This window comes from Mytilus californianus, unplaced genomic scaffold, assembly GCF_021869535.1.
Source record: "Mytilus californianus isolate M0D057914Y unplaced genomic scaffold, xbMytCali1.0.p SCAF_8, whole genome shotgun sequence".
In the NCBI taxonomy this organism is placed as follows: domain Eukaryota; kingdom Metazoa; phylum Mollusca; class Bivalvia; order Mytilida; family Mytilidae; genus Mytilus; species Mytilus californianus.
The window spans coordinates 31,417,447-31,443,895 of NW_026262734.1; the positions used below are offsets into that span (position 1 = coordinate 31,417,447).

At 32.1% G+C, this 26,449-nt stretch overlaps 1 pseudogene; it reads right to left on the minus strand.

The window, feature by feature from the left end:
* Positions 1–1,383: 1,383 nt before the first annotated feature.
* Positions 1,384–26,449, minus strand: part of LOC127711982 (uncharacterized) — a 35,764-nt pseudogene continuing 10,698 nt past the window's right edge.

Consider the following 26,449-nt stretch of genomic DNA (forward strand, 5'->3'; position numbering starts at 1 on the left):
CATATATGTTCTATGATATGGTCTTTGACCGAAAAATTTTCTTTGTTTTATATTTTGCCAAATGCATATACTATTATCATGCTGATTCCAAATTATAAGAAAACATATATATGAAAGATCTTGTTATCAAACTATAGATTGATAGTATATTTTATGTAGGAAAAACAGATAGAAAAAAAAATAATGTACTGACATGATTTATAATATATATTTTTTACCATTGCCCAAGAAGAAACTAACTCCTTCAGGCACAGTTGACCTTAGATGAATTTTGCTATTCCTTTCAGAAACTTTAGCTCCGAGTTACTAAACATCTTGTTTGGGTTTGAGCATAGTATTGTAATGAAAAGAAGAATGCTGTCAACGGCAACTGCATGAAATATTCTCATGAAGTATTCGTGTAATGCTGACTCTTGTACATGTCTAATCTGTCTAAGTAACTGAATTCATCTGACGGTTAAATATTAAATACCGTCTTAAGATGTGTACTGTTTAATTTCTGTTGTTTGGTAATAGGAGCAATAACGTATAACCGACATCTCTAATTGGTCTTTCAATGACAAATTAGCTTTGATTTTTTTTTATTTTGCCAAATGCAGATACTATAATCATGATGATTCCAAAATTATAAGAAAACATATATATGAAAGAACTTGTTATCTAACTATAGAATGAGGGGTATGTTTTACATTTTGTATGGATTATAAAAGGAAAACAGATAGAAAAACAATAATGTAATTTCGAAATTAGATATCGCAAGATAGCATTACTTAAATACACAAATCAAATAATATTAAGATGAGACGGGGTAAGTATACTCGTACTATTGATACAAAACAAAATAGTTAAATTTACAGTATAACTTGTTAAATCTATTTAGTGAAGTTTTTACACTCGAATTTTTCCTCAAATATAAAGGGATAAGACATTCAAATGCACGATAAATTGAAAACACAGCTTCAGCCTTCGGCTAGTTCGAGGTCGATTATTCCTCACTTTGGACAAGCACATACTCATATGTGGCTGGGTTTGTAACCCGGATTTGTTTTCTCTTAATCGATTTATGACTTTTGAACACCGATATACTACTATTGCCTTTATTTATACTATTCTCTTAGCTCTGTTCATGAAGACAATTTTGTTTGTATCTTGAATATGATATCACAGTAATTCGTATGAGCATGTATATAGTCGAACAAATAGACGAAAAGTTTACAGCTATTGTATAATTGCAACACCATTGTGGTTTTCTGTAGTAGCGTCGACCACGTAATTGCTCTTGCTGTTTCTCACTACTTCAGATTATGTAAATTGAAAATTCCAGTGATGTGACCGTGGCACTATTTGACAATTTGAAAAATTCAAGAGAGCGATTAAAAATAATTATAGTTTAGCTGCAGTAATTGTGCATAAACGTCTACTGGCATGTATTTCAGTTGAGCACTGAAATAAAAAATAAAAAATATCTTTTTTTATAACGATATACCCTTAGGAGTATAACACAGAAGCCTTATTTAATAGATAAAAAATATAAGTATAATAAGATTTTCAAATAAAGGAAGCCATAAGTTTAAAATAAACAGAAAAGTAAAGAGATAATAGTATAATATTTTTGTGTTTTCGAGAGATATATATAAGAGGAACATCAAGTAAAACCTATTTACAGATATCAATGAAGTAGGTAAAAGTAACATAGGAAAACTCTATTATACAGTTATGAAAATTTCATTGTCGGGAAGCCCTATTGAAAAAAATAAAACTAAAAGCATATAGGATTGATATGGAAGCCTTATCTACCGAAACATAAATAAAATGTCTAGACGAGATAAATAAACCTTACATAGTTCCAATGACTCTGAAAATGAAGACCATTGAGGACTCAAATTATGCAAAAAAAAACTTTACAAATGACGAACTTTGGAAAGCCAGAGATGTAAAGACCTTTTATGCATAAAGTGTTCATATAAGACATGATAATATGATTTATTAAGTAACTCTGTCACAATGTTGTTCCGTGTAGGCAAATAGTGGAAGATCATATAGTTACGGACATAAAAATTGAGGAAGATGCAGGCAAAATAGTTACGGACACAAAAATTGATGGAAGATGTAGGTAAATAATGAGAACTATATATATGAGCATAGAATTAGTAACATAGAAAAAGAAAATCGAAAAAATGTAGCGAATCCAGAGTTAGAGAATTTGTCGACAAAGAAGTTATAAAATCAGCTGCAATGGAAAAAGGATAAGAGAGCTAGCTAAAGACCAGGTTACAAAAATATGTGTTATAGCTAGTTTGGGCTTCCAAAGAAAGAAACAGTCATTTCTAACTGATTTATACAGTTTGTTCTTATATTGTGCTCTCACACCATTGTTGCTGTCTATCATATTTGTTTGGTTTTGTTTCGACTATTGTAACGGAAGGACAAAATAATATGTAACTCCAGATTGTTGACGTTGATTGAATAGAAGTTTTTAAAGTTCAATATCTAACAGAAGGACAAAATAATATGTAACTCCAGATTGTTGACGTTCACTGAATAGAAGTTTTTAAAGTTCGATATCTAACAGAAGGACAAAATAATATGTAACTCCAGATTGTTGACGTTCACTAAATAGAAGTTTTTAAAGTTCGACATCTAACAGAAGGACAAAATAATATGTAACTCCAGATTGTTGACGTTCACTTAATAGAAGTTTTTGAAGTTCGATATCTTACAGAAGGTAGTTAATAAGTAAGCATCTGCTTTAACACAATCGTATATGTTATTTATGGAAAGAACAAATAATAGGGGCCTAAAGTTGAGCCTTGATGTATTCCTGAAGTAATCTTCTTCTGTTTTGATGATTCGCCATTTTCCGGTACTCTTTGATATTTATGTATTTGGAAATTTATTATCCAGTCAAATAATTGGTTAACTTTACCGTGGTTTACATTTCTTACGAGTCTCATATATGAGGATTTTTCGATAACTCCCATGACGCTTATATAAATGCAGTATATCTGGTATCTTTCATCTAAGTATTGTGTCAATGTGTCTACTATCTGCAGTATTTGTAGAGCAATCGATTTACTCGACGAAAGAACCATAATGTTTGATGGAGTATTATTTGTCGAGCTCAATATGTGTTATAAGTTATCTAGATATAAGAAGATGTGGTATGAGTGCCAATGAGACAACTCTCCATCCAAGTCACAATTTGTAAAAGTAAACCATTATAGGTCAAAGTACGGCCTTCAACACGGAGCCTTTGCTCACACCGAACAGCAAACTGTAAAGGGCCCCAAACATGGCTAGTGTTAAACCATTCAAACAGGAAAACCAACGGTATAATCTATATAAAAAACGAGAAACGAGAAACACTTATGAACCACATCAACAAACAACAACCACTGAACATCAGGTTCCTGACTTATGACAAGTAGCAAACAAATGCAGCGGGTTTAAAAGTTTTAATAGGCGCCAACCTTCACCCTACCTGAAACAATAGTGTAACATCACAACATAGAAAGACACACTATAAAATATCAATTGAAATGCCTTAACTCAATCAAAAGACATATTGACGACAACAAATTAACATACAAGTGAACATACACTGAACGAATAAATTTGAACTATTACACAATGTAAATACAAACTTAATAAAACAAGGGGGTTAGATGTTTAACAATATCAGAAAGACAACCATAACCTTTGACAAAATGCCGCCAAATAAAATAACGTACACAGGTAAATAAAAATAATTTTGTTGTAAGTTATAGATGGAGTACGGAAATAATTTTAACAAAATAAAGAATTTTGTTGTTCCTAATACGAGAACAAAAGTGAAAATATATCGTCATACTAAACACTTATCAAAGGTGGTATATATTAAAAATAGTGAGACTAGATATAACACTGAATAAGTAAACATTAAATAACAAAAGCACATTACAAATGGTATGAACAGGTCAAATTAACACGAAAGTACGATTTGAGAGTACTCGTAGTTACTAAAAGCTAGGTAAAAGCCTAAAACGATTAATAATAAAAAGCCATGCAACAGAGACTAAAATCGACTAAAACACATCCCAGAGATTAAGTGCTTTAACGTCATGGACAGTCAAAAAAGACATAACTTGTGCAATGCCAAATTAAAGAATCGACAGGCAGAAGGATAGTTAGGAGTTAACCTGTTAATAAATATGTTCGCAAGTTTATTGTTTTCTGTTTGGTATTAAATTATAAAAAAGATCCATTTTAATACATCATGTGATCCGTTTTTTTTTGGCAATCGCCAATGACAGTCAGCAGGGTTTAAGAACATCCGTTGTTCGACCTGTTAGTCAAATGCGTTTTGTTTAAATATACTTTTTCACTGTTTTGGTCGTTTGGAAAATGTTGTTAGTGCTGTATTAAGACCCCTCTACCAAGAAATTTGTTTTGCATGCACACGTATAAAAATTGCGGTTTTTATCCAACGCAATCATAGGTTTGAACGTTGTTTTCAATTTAGACTTACTTATATTTTTTCGTTTGGGCTTGTATTATATTTGCCTTCGGGTTTATAAGATCCGTTCATCCTATTTCGACTCTTCAAAATTCAAGAGTCTATCCTAAATTGAAGTAAATTATATGGCCTTCCAAATACCATTTCGATCCCTAACATCACTGAAGAGACATTAATTGTCGAAATCCGGATATGCTGTACAAATTTGTACCTCATGTTTGCGGTATACGATTTTTTTCGCAAGTTTATTGTTTTCTGTTTGGTATCAAATTAAATATAAGATCCATGTTACATCTGGTGATCAATTTATTTGGCAATCGTCAATGGCAGTCAGCAGGGTTTAAGAACATCAGTTGTTCGACCTGTTAGTCAAATGCGTTTTGTTAAAATATACTTTTTACCTTTTTGGTCTTTTGAAAAATGTTGTTTGTGCTGTATTTAGACCTCTCTTCCAAGAAATTTGTTTTGCATGCACACGTAAAAAAATTGCGGTTTTTATCCAACGCAATCATAGGTTTGAACGTTGTTTTCAATTTAGACTTATTATTAGACGTGTTAGGAAAGTCAATACGATTTTGACGCTGATGTTAAATACCAATACCACTACAGGCTATAGTGGGGACCATCTCAAAAAGCACAGATAATCATTCATTATAGTTACCTGTATGGGTTTGTTTGATAATGCCGAGATGATTTTTAAACAATAAAATAGTAACAATTTATTCCGCAATACACGGACGAGGATCCAGCAAAACAACACAAACATTATTCTTGCATTGTGTCATAGTAGGGATCGATTAAGTTTAAGATCGTTGTTCCCCCATTTCTTACTAATAATAAGTATTTTGTTGAACGACTACAAGGAAAATCTACAAAGTGATCAAAATAAATGAATAGAAAAAAACAAAGGAATCAAATCACATTCGAATCCGATTTTTACTCTACATCAATCTTTGTTCAAAACGTTCGTTTATTTGAAATTTATTTAAAAAATAATTTTCATGTCGGGGCCTTTCTTAGCTTTTATATGCGGGAACGGTTTTGCTCCGTGTTGGGGGTCTGTCATACGGTGATCTATAGTTGCAAATATTTACGTCATTTGGTCTCTGGTAGATAGTTGTCTATTTTGGCAATCATACCGCATCTCCTTATTTTATATCATTTTCTAGAATAGAGAAATGTGTTACACAGTAGCGTAAAATTCTAAAAATAAACCAAACTAGAAATTTGTGTACTTGACAATTTAAAAAAAAAAAGACTGAAACAAAAGCGTTTTCAATTTGATTATCTTTATATTTTTATTTTATCTAGAAATGTCGCTGACAATTTTATATAATGTTAAATGAATTAATTCTTATTCACATAAAAAAAAATTGCCCTGCCATTTTCCTTCTATCAACTTTTATCAGTTAGTTTTTCGGAAAAAAGAGGTTATCGAATTAAATATTAAAAGATAACAACGTTTGGACATTATCAAGCATGTTTAATTTACATTTCGGTGAAGGGTCGGAAGTTGGTTTTATTTTCTTGTTACCACGGCTTCCTCCACCAACAAAACAGAACACCACGATAAAATTGAGATATTGTTGAAAGTGGCGTTACACTTTCATATGGAGAAGTTAATGTTAGTATCTTTGGGTCAGGAGGTTATTTTGAAAATGGAATATTCATTTTCACCTCTTTCAAAACAAAGTCTGCTAAATTATATGTCGGGCATTTTTTTTTTTTTTTTCGATTTACTTCATTTTGTTTTGCCTTAGATTAACTATACACTCCGCTTTCTAAATTGGACGGTATGGGTGAATTGGTCCATCCGTCCGTTCTTATGTCCCTCTGTCCATTCATTGTATCCATACCCAGAAAGTAGTAGACAAAACGAATCACATATAGCTCATGGAAAGTGGTTTTCTTGAACATTAAAACGAAGCGCAGCAAGACAACCTTCTACTGTAGTCCCTGCTTCTTAAAGTTTTATATAGAAATAGCACTGTATCCATTTGTGTCCACTTTTTTTTTCTTTTTTATATATAGATATAACGATGAGTTCGGATTAGTACTGATTAGTTTAAGCCACACATATATACGCGTCCCTGTATCCCTGGACACAAAATGCATGCTAACTATATTTTGCAACGGAAATAGGACATATCTATCGTGGAGAGACAAACTGAGTTATTTAACTATTAAACATATTCTAATCATATCGCTTATTAATATATATATTTGGACTTGTAGTCGTAAAATCCGTCATTCCCATTTTTGACTCTTACATATATTTTTGTTAAGTTTTGTTTTGCACTCTTAAATCAAACAAATACAAATTAATGTATGACTGTATGAAGATCTACGGAAGGCCAATGCACGTCCTAAAATTTGGAGTCGACGTTAACTATTCGCTTTATATTGTATCAAACACACCACAAACGTAAACATTTATACTACGCCGGGATACTTTTCAGTGCAATTGCATTTTGAGAAAGTCCACACTTATATCTTGTATCGGTATTGGTATTTAACATCAGCGCAGTATTTAAACCCCTTTCCTAACACGTCTAATGTAATATATAGATAGAGTAATCTCTATATAGAAAATGAACGTGGATGCGTATTTCTACATCCAAAAAAAAAAAACCGTTTGAAAAGAATACAAATTTAAAAAATCTGCTGATGACAAAATCGATATTTGTGCCAATGTAAACTATATTCAAAGATCTAATTACAACATCGGTGAGATAACCTTAACTAATAAGTTTGTTTAAAGGTTCGATGAGTTTACACGGATCACATAGTGATTTCCGCGCTTTTAGTACAACATTACCGTAAAATTAGGATGTGAAATACCGTTTTTAATAAGTTTTCTATAGGTACAGCCAAATTTACTAATCAAAACTTTGTATCTATGAAACAATTTAGTAAAAGTTTTAAGAAATTTATGGTAACGAAATCCCTGACTTTATAATTCACCAATGATGCATTGATTACGTTCGTTAAAATCTTTGACATCACTACACACACGGGCATAACGAACGAGTTGGGATATATAAACACCGTATGATGGAGCCAAAGGAACATCGCCGTCTAAAAAGGGAAAAATAACAATAGGGAATGAAAAATCGTCCCTTTTGGCGCAGTTATTGCCCATAGGAATACCATCTACCTGTCGATATATTTTATCGCCGAAACGTACATGTATGTTGTCCAGGAGAAAATTTAAAGTTTTAATCATATCTTCACATTTCCAGTAAGTGTATCTAGCATACTTTCCTTTTTCGTTTCAGAAAAGGCTTTAAACGACTGACAGCAAATAAATTTGCAACGAGATTTTTTAAAAGACCATTTAATTAAATATGAAAACTTTTCTTGATAAGATTGTGTGGAAGTGTAGTATAGAGAGTAGAAAAATCATAACTGACAACAGAACTAAAAGGACCATCAAAAGAACGTATTTTATCTAAAACTTCTAATGAATTTTTAATACTCCAAAAATATTTAATACCATTATTTTCATAAGCTTTATTACAAAAGTTAATAACAAGTTCTTTGATAGTAGTAAGAGAGGTAGTTAGAAGCACTGATAGATTAGTAATAGAACACTTACTAGATGCGGAGATGAAACGAAATTTAAATGGTTGTTTGTGTAATTTAGGTAACCAGTACATACTTTGGACTTTCAAATGTTTGGAAGAGGCTTTAAGCTGGGTAGTGGCAAGTTTATCCTTGTTTACAATTTGACTCTCTGTGGAGCGTACGGACCTGAATGTAGACGAATAGATAATTTCGTTTTGGAGAACTTCCGTGTAGTATATGCGTCACAACACCACTACATTATTGGCTGTTTTGTCTACCGGTACGAACACAAACCGCTGCTCTCTTATGATTATCTCCTTTATCTTACACACAACTGATGTAAAAGAGATACGTAAGATATCAAAGGGATAATTATTCAAACTCATCAGTCGATCACAAACTGACAACGTCATGACCAAAAAGGAAAAACGACAAAAAGACAATAAACACGGGTTTTGTTATGAATTACAGTTTATGGCCATACTCGATAAAGATCCATCTAAGTTACATTTAATTGATGAATTTAAAAACACTAACCGTCACCTTGATGCTATTTTGTTTTGAATAATCAAGAATTTTCTAACTTTACTGAGGACATTTACCCAAAGGAATTGACTTGGAATAAATCTAATATAGCCTTCAATAATTATCCTTCATTAGATTTGGATATTTCAGTTTCACACGGGAAACTCTATTCAAAAATTGACGACGAAAAAGACGATTTTTCGTTCCGGATTGTTAATTTTCCCTTTTTGGACGGTGATGTTCCTTTTGCCCCTTCTTACAGTGTGTATATTTTGCAACTCGTTCGCTATGCAGTATCTGTAGTCGCGTATTAGATTTTAATGAACGTAATACATGTACAATTGGTAAATTATTCAAATCAGGGATTACATAACCACAAACTAATTTAAAAAACCTTATTCAATGTTTTTCATAGATACAAAGATTTGGTTAGGAAGTTTTGCTCTACCTGCAGAATTTATATCAAAAACGTGATATCACATTCAAATTTTACGATGATGTTATTCATAGAGTCCGTAAATTTAGATACGATCCATGTTAACTCATTGATCCTTTGAATGAAATTGTCCTGAAAGGATGTCTGTTTAACACTGTAGTAAAATCTTTGAATATTGTTTTAATCGGTACTTACATTGATTTTGTTTTAGAAAAATTAAAGCATGACTTAATATGTATTGCTATATATTATATATATACAGTTATGAGAACTCATGATCCTAATACATCCTGTTGATACGTTTTACGTATAGTTTGACATTGCACAATGTAATGCGTTTCCCAGACTGTTAATGACGTCTTTACACTGAATCCGTTGAATGTGTACTGATTGATACTTAAGTCTGGGAGAACATGATTCATTAGTTTTAATAGGTTTTGAACTAGCTTTCAGTTACTGCGAGAACTTTTATATCGGTGCTTTGTTTCTATTGTTTCTATGTTAATTGTTTTTTTTTGTGCTTCGTACAGATCTTTTGAGTTAGGCCAATTGCAACTATTTTTTACAGTTCTGTCTTATGATATCCAGTTACACCACTGTCCAAGGTTAGCGGAAAGGGTTGATAAATATATTTCTCTAATTCTACGTCAATTTATCCCTTTCTGCACACATTGTATAAAAAAAAATTTAATCAACGTGTGGTTCGTTTGATCTCAGTTCATCATTGGTTAAAATCCGATTATGACGTCGAATTTTCTTGCTTTCCTCTGAATATCCTATTGTGACGGCATGAAAAAAGGCGACCATGTCTGATGATGTCACATAGAAAGAACACATCTTTTTGCAGATCATTCGAAAAGAAGGAATAACTTTGCCTGCATATTGTTAGAAAATCATTAGAGAAACAGATTCCACCACCAAATCTCGTGTAATACGATATTTATCCACTCTCGACAGTTAAATTTGAAAATTTAACTGTCTCGAGTGGATAAATATCGTATCACACTCGATGCAGTGGTAGAATCTATATTTATCCCCGACACATTCTTTATGTGCATGTTCCAAGTCATGAGATGCTATTTTAATGGTTGTCGTTGGTTCATGTCTGTCATATTTGTTTTTCGGAAATTGTTTTGTTATAAATTAGGCAGTTTCTATTTCTGGTGTAATACCACCATTGTTTTCCCCTGTTAGTCTTTGTTAAATTTGCAATTTTCCAAAAATTTTGCAGAATGTATCTTTGTTTCAAATAAAGAAATACATGACATAAGTAAAATATTATCCTTTCCAGTAATACAGACAAATTTCACATAACATTTCATTGCATATAAGATAATAAACATCACTGGAAGTTAACCAATCAAATTGTCACCCCTTGTTTTCCTGTGTACAAGCTTGAGTAACCATGTAACCTCAAGTTTCCAAAATATTCTATAGAAACCCCAAATAAAAAAGAATGGTGCTTTGAAACGCCAAAGATATATGTTTATGACTTAGAAATTTTTTTACTGCAATGAAATGTAGAATAAATTTCCTACAATTGTCAAATTCAAGGGAATATCTTTTCCGACCCTTTTTCGTATGCAACCGGATGTGACGTACTATGATTTGTTGGTATTACACCTTATTCGGTACATGTATCGACTGAAATGGAAGAAACAAATGTGAGGTAATTCATTTGGAAATCTGATCACGAATGTCACGAAGGTCTAGGAACACTTAACTAAGTGTTAGATTTATTCTATTTTTCCCGAATTTGACAATGCTTAATACACAACTTATATATACATGATAAAGCCGAAATCATTGTATTTGCACAAGATTAAAAGCTTTCGATCTTTCAATACCTGATTAATTAATATAGATGTTAGAATATCATGGTTTGCGATTTCAATTGTCCTTGAATCGCTTTTATAACGTTTGATCTTTATTCGAGTGCATACTATCGAATTCGCGTGTGAAAATTTATCACAATGAACATTGATACCGCCATTTTCTGCAATGATCCAAACATCAGTGATTGGATTACACACGCCATTTTCAGCAATGATCCAAACATCAGTGATCGAATAACACCCCCTAACCCCACCCCCTCCCCTCCCCCAGTGCCACTAAAGATAATATTACGCCTACGCACACAATTGTCAAATTCAAGGGAATATCTTTTCCGACCCTTTTTCGTATGCAACCGGATGTGACGTACTATGATTTGTTGGTATTATACCTTGTTCGGTACATGTATCGACCGAAATGGAAGAAACAAATGTGAGGTAATTCATTTGGAAATTTGATCACGAATGTCACGAAGGTCTAGGAACACTATACTAAGTCTTAGATTTATTCTATTTTTCCCGAATTTGACAATGCTTAATACACAACTTATATATACATGATAAAGCCGAAATCATTGTATTTGCACAAGATTAAAAGCTTTCGATCTTTCAATACCTGATTAATTAATATAGATGTTAGAATATCATGGTTTGCGATTTCAATTGTCCTTGAATCGCTTTTATAACGTTTGATCTTTATTCGAGTGCATACTATCGAATTCGCGTGTGAAAATTTATCACAAAGAACATTGATACCGCCATTTTCTGCAATGATCCAAACATCAGTGATCGGAGTACACACGCCATTCCCCCCCCCCCCCCCCCCCCCCCCCCCCCCCAGTGCCACTAAAGATAATATTACGCCTACGCACACACATGGTGATAAAATGACATGCTCATTGCAATGGTCGGACAAATAGCCAATCCGTATAAATTAGGCCGTTAATTTTCTCGATTCAATTGTGTCATGTTATTCATTTTTGGGCCTTTTATAGTCGACTATACGGTATGGGTTTTCCCAATGTAGAAGGCCGTATGGTGATCTTTAATTGATTACATCTACTTATTTAAACTATGGTGGATAGTGATCTCATTGGTAATCCGGCATTTGTATATAATAGTATACAAAACTCAACATAGAAAACTAAAGACTGAGCTTCAGTTTCCATAATTTATCGACTGAGCGAATTAGATGAACACGATCATGCTTCAAGCTGTAATTCTTATGTATTCTCTATATATCTCTAATGTCTCTTCGAGTTTTATATAAGGTCCCGAAAAAACATCTCACTTTGGTTAACGTATTTTTTGATATATTTTTTATTCATTATTTACTAATGAACATTTTTGCGCGCAGACATAAATGCTAATGTTAAATTAGATATTTTGAATTTGATATACATTAGAGCTATTTTGTTGTTTGTGTTGCAGGTCTTTGAAAGGTCGAAAACCTGATAAAGTAACGCTTTAACATTTAACGCGATAAAATGATATTTAGCGAGATAAATACCGCGTTAGGAAATCAATATATTTATATATAAAATATCCGTCGCACTTGCCATATATGTAATTATTAATCACATTTAACGCGTTTACTTCAACACTATTACGTTACATAATTTTAACGCGTTAAAACATTGTTTAACGCACTAAAACATCGCTTAAAGCGTTAAAACATTGTTAAACGCGCTAAAAACATCGTCTAACGCGTTAAATCTTTGCATAACGCGATCAAATTCCTATTTATCATTTTTAACTTTAAAAGCACTCAATCTACATTTTATCCCGTTTACTCTACTTTTAACGGGCTCATGTTGCTTTTAAAGCGTTAAATTTATCTTTAACGCGATGAATTTACTTTTAATCCGTTAAATTTATCCTTCACTCGTTACGTTTAAGTTTTAACGCGTTGAAACTACTTTTAAAACGATATATTAATATTTCAAAGATTTCTATTACTTTAACGCTTTAAACATTCTTTTAACACGTGAAATGTTCTTTTAACGCGTTAGTTATTGTTTTAACTCAATAAGTAATAAATGACAATAATATTTAAAAGTGCTGAAAATCTTTAAACATTATCACGTTAATTGACGAAGATATGACACATGCGGCCATTTCATTTAGTAAGTTTCGAGTAAATTCTGACGCCTTACAACGAAATTAAGTCGAAAGTAGAATGTTTTTCGGTCATTTTTTGTAGTTTAGTGCTTAACGCATTTAAAAGTGAATTAACGCGTGTTAAAACTGTATTTATTGCGCAAAATGTGATTTTATCGCGTTAACATATTACGGGTTTTTGACATGAACGGCCTTTCATACTAGTCTTTCAATAAACCATTTTGAGTGTCACAGTTTTCACTCGTTTCAAGTAAAACTAATCTGCCAAAAAATCTGACAAAACGTGTAAACACTTGCGATCGATCTCAACATATAATAATTACCAACTGTGCAATTACTTTTCGTACTTTTTATACTTTATCCTTCAAAGATGGAGTTATTTTGAAAGTTAAACCTTTCATATTCCAAATATTTGTTTTAGCCAATTATGGCACCCAATGGTGAGCATAGTAATCAGTTGTAACAAAATAAACACATACCAACAGAGGAACATAATACAATATATATTTTATGTCTCTGATATCAAACACGTCAAATCTGTTATTAACAAGGCCATGACTAGTAAGAACGCAATAGAAAAGAAACTTGCAAATACCAAAATTCTTCCATTACTACAGTAAGGTCATGTTTTAAAACTCACTTGTTGAGAATAAGTAAGTAGGGAAGTACGGAAGGAGGGTTGTCGTTAGCAGTGAAGAGGCTAATCTTCCATGATTGAGTCCCTCAAAACATAATTATAAAATAAATTAATAGTTTCTTAGATATGAGAACAAATTCCATTTATGAATTTTATAAAAGAAAACGACCATACGATACCAGAGACATATATATATATACGTTTATTTGGCAATCGCCAATGGCAGTCAGCAGGATTTAAGAACATTTGTTGTTCGACCTGTTAGTCAAATGCGTTTTGTTAAAATATACTTTTTCACTTTTTTGATCTTTTGGAAAATGTTGTTTGTGCTGTATTTAGACCCCTCTAACAAGAAATTTGTTTTGCATGCACACGTATAAAAATTGCGGTTTTTATCCAACGCAATCATAGGTTTGAACGTTGTTTTCAATTTAGACTTGTTTATATTTTTTCGATTGGGCTTGTATTATATTTGCCTTAGGGTTTATATGATCCGTTCATCTTATTTTGACTCCTCAAAATTTAAGAGTCTATCCCAAATTGAGGTAAATTATGTGGCCTTCCAATAACCGTTTTGATTCCTAACATCACTGAAGAGACATTAATTGTCGAAATCCGGATATGGTGTACAAAAAATATTTGCACCTTTGTTTGCGGTATACCATCTTCGCCGCAAGTTTATTGTTTTCTGTTTGGTATTAAATTTAAAGTTAAGATCCATTTATTACACCTTGTGATCCGTTTATTTGGCAATCGCCAATGGCAGTCAGCAGGATTTAAGAACATTTGTTGTTCGACCTGTTAGTCAAATGCGTTTTGTTAAAATATACTTTTTCACTTTTTTGATCTTTTGGAAAATGTTGTTTGTGCTGTATTTAGACCCCTCTAACAAGAAATTTGTTTTGCATGCACACGTATAAAAATTGCGGTTTTTATCCAACGCAATCATAGGTTTGAACGTTGTTTTCAATTTAGACTTGTTTATATTTTTTCGTTTGGGCTTGTATTATATTTGCCTTCGGGTTTATATGATCCGTTCATCCTATTTTGACTCCTCAAAATTCAAGAGTCTATCCCAAATTGAGGTAAATTATGTGACCTTCCAATAACCGTTTTGATTCCTAACATCACTGAAGAGACATTAATTGTCGAAATCCGGATATGGTGTACAAAAAATATTTGCACCTTTGTTTGCGGTATACCATCTTCGCCGCAAGTTTATTGTTTTCTGTTTGGTATTAAATTTAAAGTTAAGATCCATTTATTACACCTTGTGATCCGTTTATTTGGCAATCGCCAATGGCAGTCAGCAGGATTTAAGAACATTTGTTGTTCGACCTGTTAGTCACACGTATAAAAATTGCGGTTTTTATCCAACGCAATCATAGGTTTGAACGTTGTTTTCAATTTAGACTTGTTTATATATATATATATATATACATATGTCAATATTCGGCTGCGATTTCTTTGAAATAGCGGGTGAAGGGAGATAATTCAAATTTATTAAAAGAGTTCTCGAGTGTGGAGGCTTGCAAAATAACAATATTTGAAATACCTCCATATTCGATTATTGACTTTAATAAAAGGACACAGTGACCCCTCATGTTTCAAACAACAGGAGGAGGATTTATAAGCCAAAATGCATGATATAAACAGTCAAATCAGGCAAATCAACGAATCAATTAATACTTTCTCCCCGAATTTCGCAGTCGACATCAGTCATCATCATAACGTCAAACTTCTAAATCAAAGATGTGATTTCAATTTTTGCTACAGTCTTTTTGAATATGCACAGCTATCTTCTTCAACCAGACTCTTCTAGGCTCTGTGTTAGGGTTTTAAATATAAATTTAATGAAATGCTATCTAGTAATGTTATTTTCTTTGATTTAGAAGTTTTGACTTTGTGATGATGACTGATGTCGACTGCAAAATTCGGGAAGAAAGTATTAATTGATTCGTTGATTTGCCTGATTTGACTATTGATATCATGCATTTTGACTAATAAATCCTCCTCCTGTTGTTTGAAACTTGAGGGATCACTATGTCCTATTATTAAAGTCAATAATCGAATATGGAAGTATTCCAAAGATTGTTAGTTTGTAAGCCTCCACACTCGAGAACTCTTTTAATAAATTTGAATTATCTCCTTCACCCGCTATTTCAAAGAAATCGCAACCGAATATTGACATATGTATATATAAATTTATATGTCTCTGGTATCGTATGGTCGTTTTCTTTTATAGAATTCATAAATGGAATTTGTTTCCATATTTAAGAAGCTAGTAATTTATTTTATAATTATGTTTTGATATCATGGAAGATTAGCCTTTTCACTGCTAACGACAACCCTCCTTCCGTACTTCCCTACTTACTTATTCTCAACAAGTGAGTTTTAAAACATGACCTTACTGTAGTAATGGAAGAATTTTGGTATTTGCAAGTTTCTTTTCTATTGCGTTCTTCCTAGTCATGGCCTTGTTAATAAAAGATTTGACGTGTTTGATATCAGAGACATATAATACATATTGTGTTATGTGCCTCTGTTGGTATGCGTTTATTTTGTTACAACTGATTACTATGCTCACCATTGGGTGCCATTATTGGCTAAAAAAATAAAATATATGTTTGGAATATGAAAGGTTTAACTTTCAAAATAACTCCATCTATGAAGGATGAGGAATAAAAAGTACGAAAAGTTAATTGCACAGTTAGAAATTATTATATGTAGAGATCGATGGCAAGTGTCTACACGTTTTTTCAGATTTTTTGGCAATGTTGTTTTACTTGAAACGAGTGAAAACTGTGAAACTCAAAATGGTTTATTGGAAGACTAGTATGAAAGGCCGTTCGTGTCAAAAACCCGTTTAATGTGATTTTATCGCGTTAAATGCTAACGCGATAAAATCACATTTAGCGCAATGAATACAGTTTTAACGCTTGTTAATTGACTTTTTAACGCGTTAAGCACTTAACTACAAAAAATGACCGAAAAACATTCTACTTTCGCCTTAATTTCGTTGTAAGGCGTCAGATTTTACTCGAAACTTACTAAATGGAATGGCCGCATGTGTCATACATGTATCTTCGTCAATTAACGTGATAATGTTTAAAGATTTTCAGCACTTTTAAATATTATTGTCATAAATTACTTATTGCGCTAAAACAATGATTAACGTGTTAAAAGAACAGTAAATGTGTAAAAGAAGGTTTAAAGCGTTAAAGTAATAGAAAATTTTGAAATATTAATATATCGTTTTTAAAGTACTTTCAAAAGTAAACTTAACGCAGGAAGGATAATCAACGCGTTAAAAGTAACATTAGACCTTTAAAAAAAGAGTAAACGGGATAAAATGTAGATTGAATGACTTAAAAGTTAAAACCGTATCCCTGTATAAATAGGAGTTTAATCGCGTTATGCAACGTTTTAAAGCGTTAAACGATGTTTTAACGCATTCAGCGATGTTTTAGTGCGTTAAACAATGTTTTAACGCGTTAAAATTATGAAACGTAATAGTGTTGAACTTAAAGCGTTTAAAGTGATTTATTATGACATATATGGCATATATGGAACGGTATTTCATAGACTTGCAACACAAACAACAAAATAGCTCTAATGTATATCAAATTCAAAATATCTAATTTATGTCTGCGCGCAAAAATGTTCAGTAGTAAAGAATGAAAAAAAATATATCAGAAAATACGGAAACCAAAGTGAGATGTTTTCTCGGGACCTTATATATAACTCGAAGTGACATTTGAGATATATAGAGAAAGAATTACAGTTTGAAGCACGATCGTGTTCACATAATTCGCGCAGTCGCTATATTATAGAAACTGGCGCTCAGTCTTTAGTTTTCTATGTTGAGTTTTGTATACTGTTATATACAAATAAGGAGATATGGTATGATTGCCAATGAGACCACTATCCACCATAGTTTAAATAAGTAGATATAAGCAATTATAGATCACCATACAGCCTTCAACAATGAGAAAAACCCATACCGTATAGTCGGCTATAAAAGACCCCAAAACGAAAAATGTGAAACAACTCAATTGAAAACATTAACGGCCTGATTTATCCGGAGTGGCTATTTGTCCGGCCATTGCAATGAGCATGTTACTTAATCACCATGTGTGTGCGTGCGCGTTATATTATCTTCAGCAGCACCAGGCGGGGTGCGTGTGTAATCCGATCACTGATGTTTGGATCATTGCTGAAAACGGCGCTATCAATGTTCATTGTGATAATTTTTCACACGCGAATTCGATAGTATGCACTCAAATAAAGATCAAATTTTATAAAAGCGATTTAAGGACAATTGAAATCGAAATCATTGCTTTTTGTGCAAATACAATAATTTCGGCTTTATCATGTATATATAAGTTTGGAATAATTGTGTATTAAGCATTGTCGAATTCGGGAAAAATAGAATAAATTAAGCACTTAGTATAGTGTTCCTAGACCTTCGTGACATTCGTGATCAAATTTCCAAATGAATTACCTCACATTTTTATTCTTCCACATTTTCGAAAACAAATATGACAGACATGAACCAACGACAACCACTTTTGACAGGCACATAAAGAATGTGTCGGGGATAAAGATATGTATCAACCATTTCCGCTAACATTGGGCAGTGGTGTAACAGGATACCACAAGAAAGAAATGTAAAAACTACTTGCAAGTGGCCTAACTCAAAAGATTGGTACGAAGCACAAAAAACAACTAACATAGAAACAATAGACACAAAGCACCGATATAAGAGTTCTCGCAATAACTAAAAGCTATTTCAAATTCAATTTAAACTAATATATAGATCAGGTTCTCCCAGACTAAAGTATCAATCAGTACACATTCAACGGATTCAGTGTAAAGACGCCATTAACAGTCTGGGAAATGCATGACATTGTGCAATGTCTAACTATACGTAAAACGTATCAACAGGATGTGCTAGGATCATGAGTTCTCATAACTGTATATATATAATATAAAGCAATACAGATTAAGTCATGCTTTAATTTTTCTAAAACATTATTCAAAGATTTGATTACAGTGTTAAGCAGACAACCTTTTAGAACAAGTTTATTCAAAGGATCAATGAGTTTACATGGATCGTATTTAAATTTACAGACTCTATAAACAACATCACCGTAAACATTTGGATATAATATTACGTTTTTGATATAAAATTCTGCTGGTAGAGCCAAACTTCCTAACCAAATCTTTGTATCTATAAAAAACATTGGTTAAGGTTTTAATTAATTTGTGGTTACAAAATCCCTGATTTTAATAATTTACCAGTTGTACATATATTACGTTCATTGAAATCTAATAAGCGACACAGATACAGCATAGCGAACTAGTTCCTAAATATACACACTGAAAGACGGGGCAAAAGGAACATCACCATCAAAAAAGGGAAAATTAACAATCCGGAACGAAAAATCGTCTCTTTTGTTGTAAATTTTTGAATAGAGTTTCCCGTATGACACTGAAATATCCAAATCTAGAGAAGGATAATTATTGCTGTCTATATAAGTTTTATTCAAAGTCAGTTCCTTTGGGTAAATGTCCTCAGTAAAGTTAGAAAATTCTTGATTATTGAAAACAAAACTAGCATCAAGGTAACGATTAGTGTTTTTAAATTCATCAACTAAATGTAACTTAGTTGGATCTTTACCGAGTCTGGCCATAAACTGTAATTTATAACAAAACCCGTGTTGGTTGTCTTTTGGTCGTTTTTCCTTTTTGGTCATGACGTTGTCAGTATTTGATCCGCTTATTAGTTTGAATATCCCTTTGGTATCTTACGCATCTCTTTTACATCAGTTGTGTGTAAGATAAAGGAGATAATGATAAGAGAGCATATAACTTATAACACATATTGAGCTCGACAAATAATACTCCATCAAACATTATGGTTCTTTCGTCGAATAAATCGATTGCTCTACAAATACTGCAGATAGTAGACACATTGACAGAATACTTAGATGAAAGATACCAGATATACTGCATTTATATAAGCGTCATGGGAGTTTTCGAAAAGTCCTCATATATGAGACTCGTAAGAAATGTAAACCAGGGTAAAGTTAACCAATTACTTGACTGGATAATAAATTTCTAAATACTAAGATATTAAAGAGTATCGGAAAATGGCGAATCATCAAAACAGAAGGAGATTACTTCAGGAATACATCAAGGCCTAATTTAAGGCCCCTATTATTTGTTCTTTATATAAATGACATATAAGATTGTGTTAAATCAGATGATTACTTATTAACAGTTATGAAAAAACATTCGAGATCAAAGGTGACAAAATTAAGATATTATATTGCAAAATTGGAACCACTCGGAATCCGGAGTTACATATTATTTTGTCCTTCTGTTAGATATCGAACTTCAAAAACTTCTATTCAGTGAACGTCAACAATCTGGAATTACATATTATTTTGTCCTTCGGTTACATATTAAACTTTAAAACCTTCTATTCAGCGAACGTCAACAATCTGGAGTTACATATTATTTTGTCCTTCTGTTAGACATCGAACTTCATAAAGTTTTATTCAATGAACGTCAACAATCTGGATTAACATAATAATTTTATCTTCTGTTAGATATCGAACTTCAAAAACTTCTATTAAGTGAACGTCAACAATCTGGAGTTACATATAATATGTCTTTCTGTTAGACATCGAACCTCAATAACTTGTATTCAGTGAACGTCAACAATCTGGAGTTACATATTATTTTGTCCTTCTGTAAGATATCGAAATTCAAACATTTGATTTCAGTGAACGTCAACAATCTGTAGTTACGTAATATTTTGTCCTTCTGTTAGATATCGAACTTAAATTTCTTTTCAGTGAACGTAAACAATCTGTAGTTACATATTATTTTGTCCTGTTAGATATCGAACTTTAAAAACTTCTCTTCAGTTAACGTAAACAATCTGTAGATAACATATTATTTTGTCCTTCTGTTAGATATCGAACATCAAAAACTTGTATTCAGTGGACGTCAACAATCTGTAGTTACATATTATGTTGTCCTTCTGTTAGATATCGAACTTTTAAAACTTCTATTCAGTGAACATAAACAATCTGTTGTTACATATTATTTTGTCCTTCTGCTAGTTATCGAATTTCAAAAATTCTATTCAATGAACGTCAACAATCTGTAGTTACATATTATGTTGTCCTTCTGTTAGATATCGAACTTTAAAAACTTCTATTCAGTGAACATAAACAATCTGTTGTTACATATTATTTTGTCCTTCTGCTAGATATCGAACTTCAAAAACTTGTATTCAATGAACGTCAACAATCTGTAGTTACATATTATTTTGTCCTTCTGTTAGATATCGAACTTCAAAAACTTCTGTTCAATGAACGTCAACAATCTGTAGTTACATATTATTTTGTCCTTCTGCTAGATATCGAATTTCAAAAATTCTATTCAATGAACGTCAACAATGTGGAGTTTCATATTATTTTGTCCTTCTGTTAGATATCGAACTTCAAAAACTTCTATTCACTGAACGTCAACAATCTGGATTTACATATTATTTTGTCCTTCTGCTAGATATCGAACTTCAAAAACTTGTATTCAGTAAACGTCAACAATCTGGATTACATATTATTCCGTTACAATAAACGAAAAAATTACAAACAAATATGACAGACAGCAAATGACACCAACTGAAAAAAGTAAAATCACAAAAATACTGAACTCCGAGGAAAATTCAATCGGAAAGTCCCTAATCACATGGCAAAATCAAATGACAAAACACATCAAACGAATGGACAACAACTGTCATATTCCTGACTTGGTACAGGCATTTTCAAATGTAGAAAATGGTGGATTGAACCTGGTTTTATAGCGCTAAACCTCTCACTTGTACGACAGTCTTATCAAATTTCGTTATATTTACAACGATGCGTGAACAAAACAGACATTATAAATAAAATAGTCAAAATATGGGTACAGCAGTCATCACTGTGTTACAATATCAAAACAAACAATTATTTACAAAAAAAGCACAAAAGCATCTATCAAATTAAGACCCACATTCATTGCTTCGCGTGTCTGACGTCAGAAAATGTAAACGTCACATAAGAAAAAAGTTTGTCATTCAATGTCTATTCAAAACAATTTTATAATTTCACATGGGGAATGTTGGTATACAGGGTTAAAAAATCAAAAGTTATGTTAGAATTAAATTCAGAAATAGACCGAGATTTATAATTGTCCAGAAGTTCTTCAGAACCCTTAAGAATCCACATATGGTAAATACAACTACGCGAGTAAAATAAATTTGTCGTTTGTCGTTCATTACGTGAATTACATGTTCCTGACTTGGGACAGACACATGCACCGGCCGGGGTAAAGTTATATTTGTGATTGCCCCCCCCCCCCCCCCCCCTATTTTCCCCTAACCTGGGTCAATGGTGTGAGAGCCCAATATAAGAACAAACTCTATAAATATGATAGAAATGACTTGACTCATGAGATTGACTGTTACTGTGTCTCTCTTTGGAAGCCCAACCTGGCTATAACACATATTTTTGCAACCTGGTCTTTAGCTAGCTCTCTTATCCTTTTTCCATTGCAGCTGTTTTGATAACTTCTTTGTCGACAAATTCTTTTACTCTGGATTCGCCACTTTTTTCGATTTTCTTTTTCTATGTTACTAATTCCCTGCTGATATATATATAGTTTCATTATTTGCCTACATCTTCCATCAATTTTTATGTCCGTAACTATTTTGCCTGCATTTGTCCCCAATTTTTATGTCCGTAACTATATGATCTTCCAATACTTGCCTACACGGAACAACATTGTGACAGAGTTACTTAATAAATCATATTATCATGTCTTATATGAACACTTTATGCAAAAATGGTCTTTCCATCTCTGGCTTTCCAAAGTTTGTCATATGTAAAGTTTTTTTTGCATATTTTGAATCCTCAAAGGTCTTCATTTTCAGAGTCATTGGAAATATGTGAGGTTTATTTATCTCGTCTAGACATTTTATTTATGTTTCGGTAGATGAGGCTTCCCTATCAATCATATATGCTTTTATTTTTACTTTTTCAATAGGGCTTCTCGACAATGCAATTTTCATAACTGTATGGTAGAGTTTCCCTATCTTACTTTTACTTACGTAATCAATACCTGTGAATAGGTTTTACTTGATATTTTTCTTATATATATATCTCGTATACACAAAAATGTTATACTATTATCTCTTTACTTTTCTGTTTATTTCAAACTTATGGCTTCCTTTATTTGAAAATCTTATTATACTTATATTTTTTTCTATTAAATAAGGCTTCTGTGTTATACTCCTAAGGGTATATTGTTATAAAAAAAGATATTTTTTTATTTTTTATTTCAGTGCTCAACTACATGCCAGTAGACATTGACGCAGAATTACTGCAGCTAAACTATAAATATTTTCAACTTCTGTCTTGAATATTTCAAATTGTCAAGAAGTGCCACGGTTACATCACTGGCATTATCAATTTACATAATCTGAAGTAGTGAGAAACAGCAAGAACAATTACGTGGACGCTCCTAAAGAAGAACCACAATGTCGTTGCAACTGTACAATAAGTGTAAACTTTTCGTCAAATTGTTCGACTATAAACATGCCCATACGAATTACTAAGATATCATATTCAAGATAAAAGCAAAATTGTCTTCATGAACAGAGCTAAAAGAATAGTATAAATAAAGGGGACAGTAGTATATCGGTGTTCAAAAGTCATAAATCGATTAAGAGAAAACAAATCCGGATTACAAACCCAGCAACTTATGAGTATGTGCTTGTCCCATATGAGGAATAATCGGTCTCGAACTAGCCGAAGGCTAAAGCTGTGTTTTCAATTTATCGTGCAATTGAATGTAGAGTTCGGTGTTGATTTGGCTTTTTATTTGATCTGTATTTTGAATTATATGGAATATAGGACTAAGAAATATTTAGAAAACTTCTTTAAACGACTCCTTATTGTGAGGGCGAGTGTAATGACGTCCTCTAAATAGATGTTTATTTTGTTACTGCCTCCCTTACACTCATCCCTTATTATATTTGAGGAAAAATCCGAGTGTAAAAACTTCACTAAATAAATTGAACAAGTTGCAATGTTAATTAACCTATTTTGTTTTCTATCAATAGTACGAGTATACTTACCCCGTCTCATCTTAATATTATTTGATTTGTGTATTTAAGAAATGCTATCTTGCGATAACTAATTTTGAAATTACATTATTTTTTTTCTATCTGTTTTCCTTTTATAATCTATACAAAATGTAAAACATACCCCTCATTCTATAGTTAGATAACAAGTTCTTTCATATATATGTTTTCTTATAATTTTGAAATCATCATGATCATAGTATCTGCATTTGGCAAAATAAAAAAAAGACAAAGCTAATTTTTCGTTCATAGACCAATTAGAGATGTTGGCTATACGTTATTGCTGGTGTTACCAAACAACAGAAATTAAACACTACACATCTACAGACGGTATTTAACATTTAACCGTCAGATGAATTCAGTTACTTAGACAGACTAGACATGTACGGCATTACACGAATAGTTCATGGGATATTTCTTTCAGTTGCCGTTGACAGCATTTAACGTCTTACTTTCATTACAGTACTATGCTCAAACCCAAACACGATGTTTAATAACTCGGAGCTAAAGTTTCAAAAAGGAATAGCAAAATTCATCTAGGGTCAACTTTGCTTGAAGGAGTTAGTTTCTTCTTGGGCAATGGTAGAAAGTATATGATATAAATCATGTCAGTACATTTTTTTTTCTATCTGTTCTTCCTACATAAAACATACCATCAATCTATAGTTTGATAACAAGCTTTTTCATATATATGTTTTCTTATAATTTTGGAATCAGCATGATTATAGTAAATGCATTTGGCAAAATATAAAACAAAGGACATTTTTCGTTCAAAGACCATATCATAGAACATATATGATTTAAAACATGATAGTACAGAAGCACTGATTTTACTGACTTGATGATATTATCAGCAGTCATTTAAACCGTCAAGAGTCTCTTTTTAAACAATTGTTGGCGTGGCAACAGTTGAGGCGGGACGCAAATTCACAGAGTTCACAATACGCTAAGAGACAAAAAGTTCTTGCATCTGTTCTAGCATAATGCTTAACTACTTTATAGTTATGATCTCTGGTGTACTAGTCGTCCAATTAAAAAATATATTCGGTATTACATTTACATTTTTTATGAACGTATTTATAGGTTTCAAAAATATCTTGAAGCTACATATTTAGTCTCAACGAATCAAAGTTGAACGAATTGTTTGCCATAAGAATCCATATACACTGGGTTAACATAACGCTTCAATATCTTTAATTAAATAAGGTGATCAAATTGTTGATCCGTATTCTAAAATGGGACTCCCAATAGATTAATACAAAATCGATACTTTCGCAGACGGTTTCATTGTAAAACATCTCCTACTAAGACCTGAAGGTTGATTAGCTCTTTTTTTTAACCACATATGAACAATGATGTAAGTAATTTGAAATAGGAACTCTAAGTCACGATGACAGACTTCCTCTATCAACAAAATGCCATTAAAACTCTATATATATATATTGAGTCAAAACACTTGCGTATTTTAAGAACCACGATTTTTATTTTGTTAAAACGTAAAATCCAGGATTTAGAATAACCAGATAGGCTGTCTAGCCAAACAAAAAATTTAAAGCATGGAAAGCTAAATATAACTAAATCAATGTTTATCTATATATATAAATGTTGAGAAAATATTTTTCTGATTATCCTAAGACCACCTGGAGGCAATTATTGTGATGTCATAACTCATAATAAATGTTCAAAACATCACTATAGACTTATTTAATGTGTTTTGATACCATCTTTTGACACATGTTAGTTTTAAGAAACCTTCTGAAACTCCTGCTCTGCTAATGAACGATATATTTCCGAGAAACACGAGAGACGTTTCACTAGATTGATTGATGGTTGCTTTACGTCCAGTGACAGATATGTTATGCATGTTTAGGACGAAAACAAATTATTATTCGATACAATAGGAGAATCTGCAAGGTATGTGTAGACGGGGATGAAGGATGGGAAATTTGGACTGCCACTTGAAAATAGGGGTTCGTTATATATATATATGTTAGAGTGAATTTGTAAAATAAGGGATTGTGTAAAACCCTTGAATGATTAGTGATTTTGTAAAATCACTAACAGTTTCAGTGATTTTGTAAAATCTTTGAAATTGTTAGGGATTTTACAGCATCACTGAAAATATTTTGTAACATTCCTGATTACAAGTTTAAACTTGATATTAGAAATGTGTTTTTCTTAAGATAACTAATGTGGTAGAGTGTTTTAATATTTGTTTTCTTTCAGAATAATTAATATTAATAAGTAGTTTAATTATATGTATTTTAAGAGTTCATCAATTCTTCTATTCTCCTATGCAATCTTATTTTCTTGGTATGTTATATCTTCTTAGTACTGTAGTTTTACTCTATTTTTCTGGTTCATAAGTCAGTCAGTCATGTGTCATATTATCTTGTCTTCTATTGGTCATAGTCACTGAGTTCAAAGTTTTACCACACTTTTTGAATACCTTGTGAGAGAAAGCTATATATCATAGAAAACAGCAGCCATATTTAAAATAGTTATATTGCTATATATTCTTGACACTAATTCCATATTAATCAGGTCAGTTACTAATATCTCAAGTCTTTAATATTTGCACAGTTTTCCTTTAGTTTGAATCTGAGAAAAAATTTATTTTTGAATAAGTCAGAAT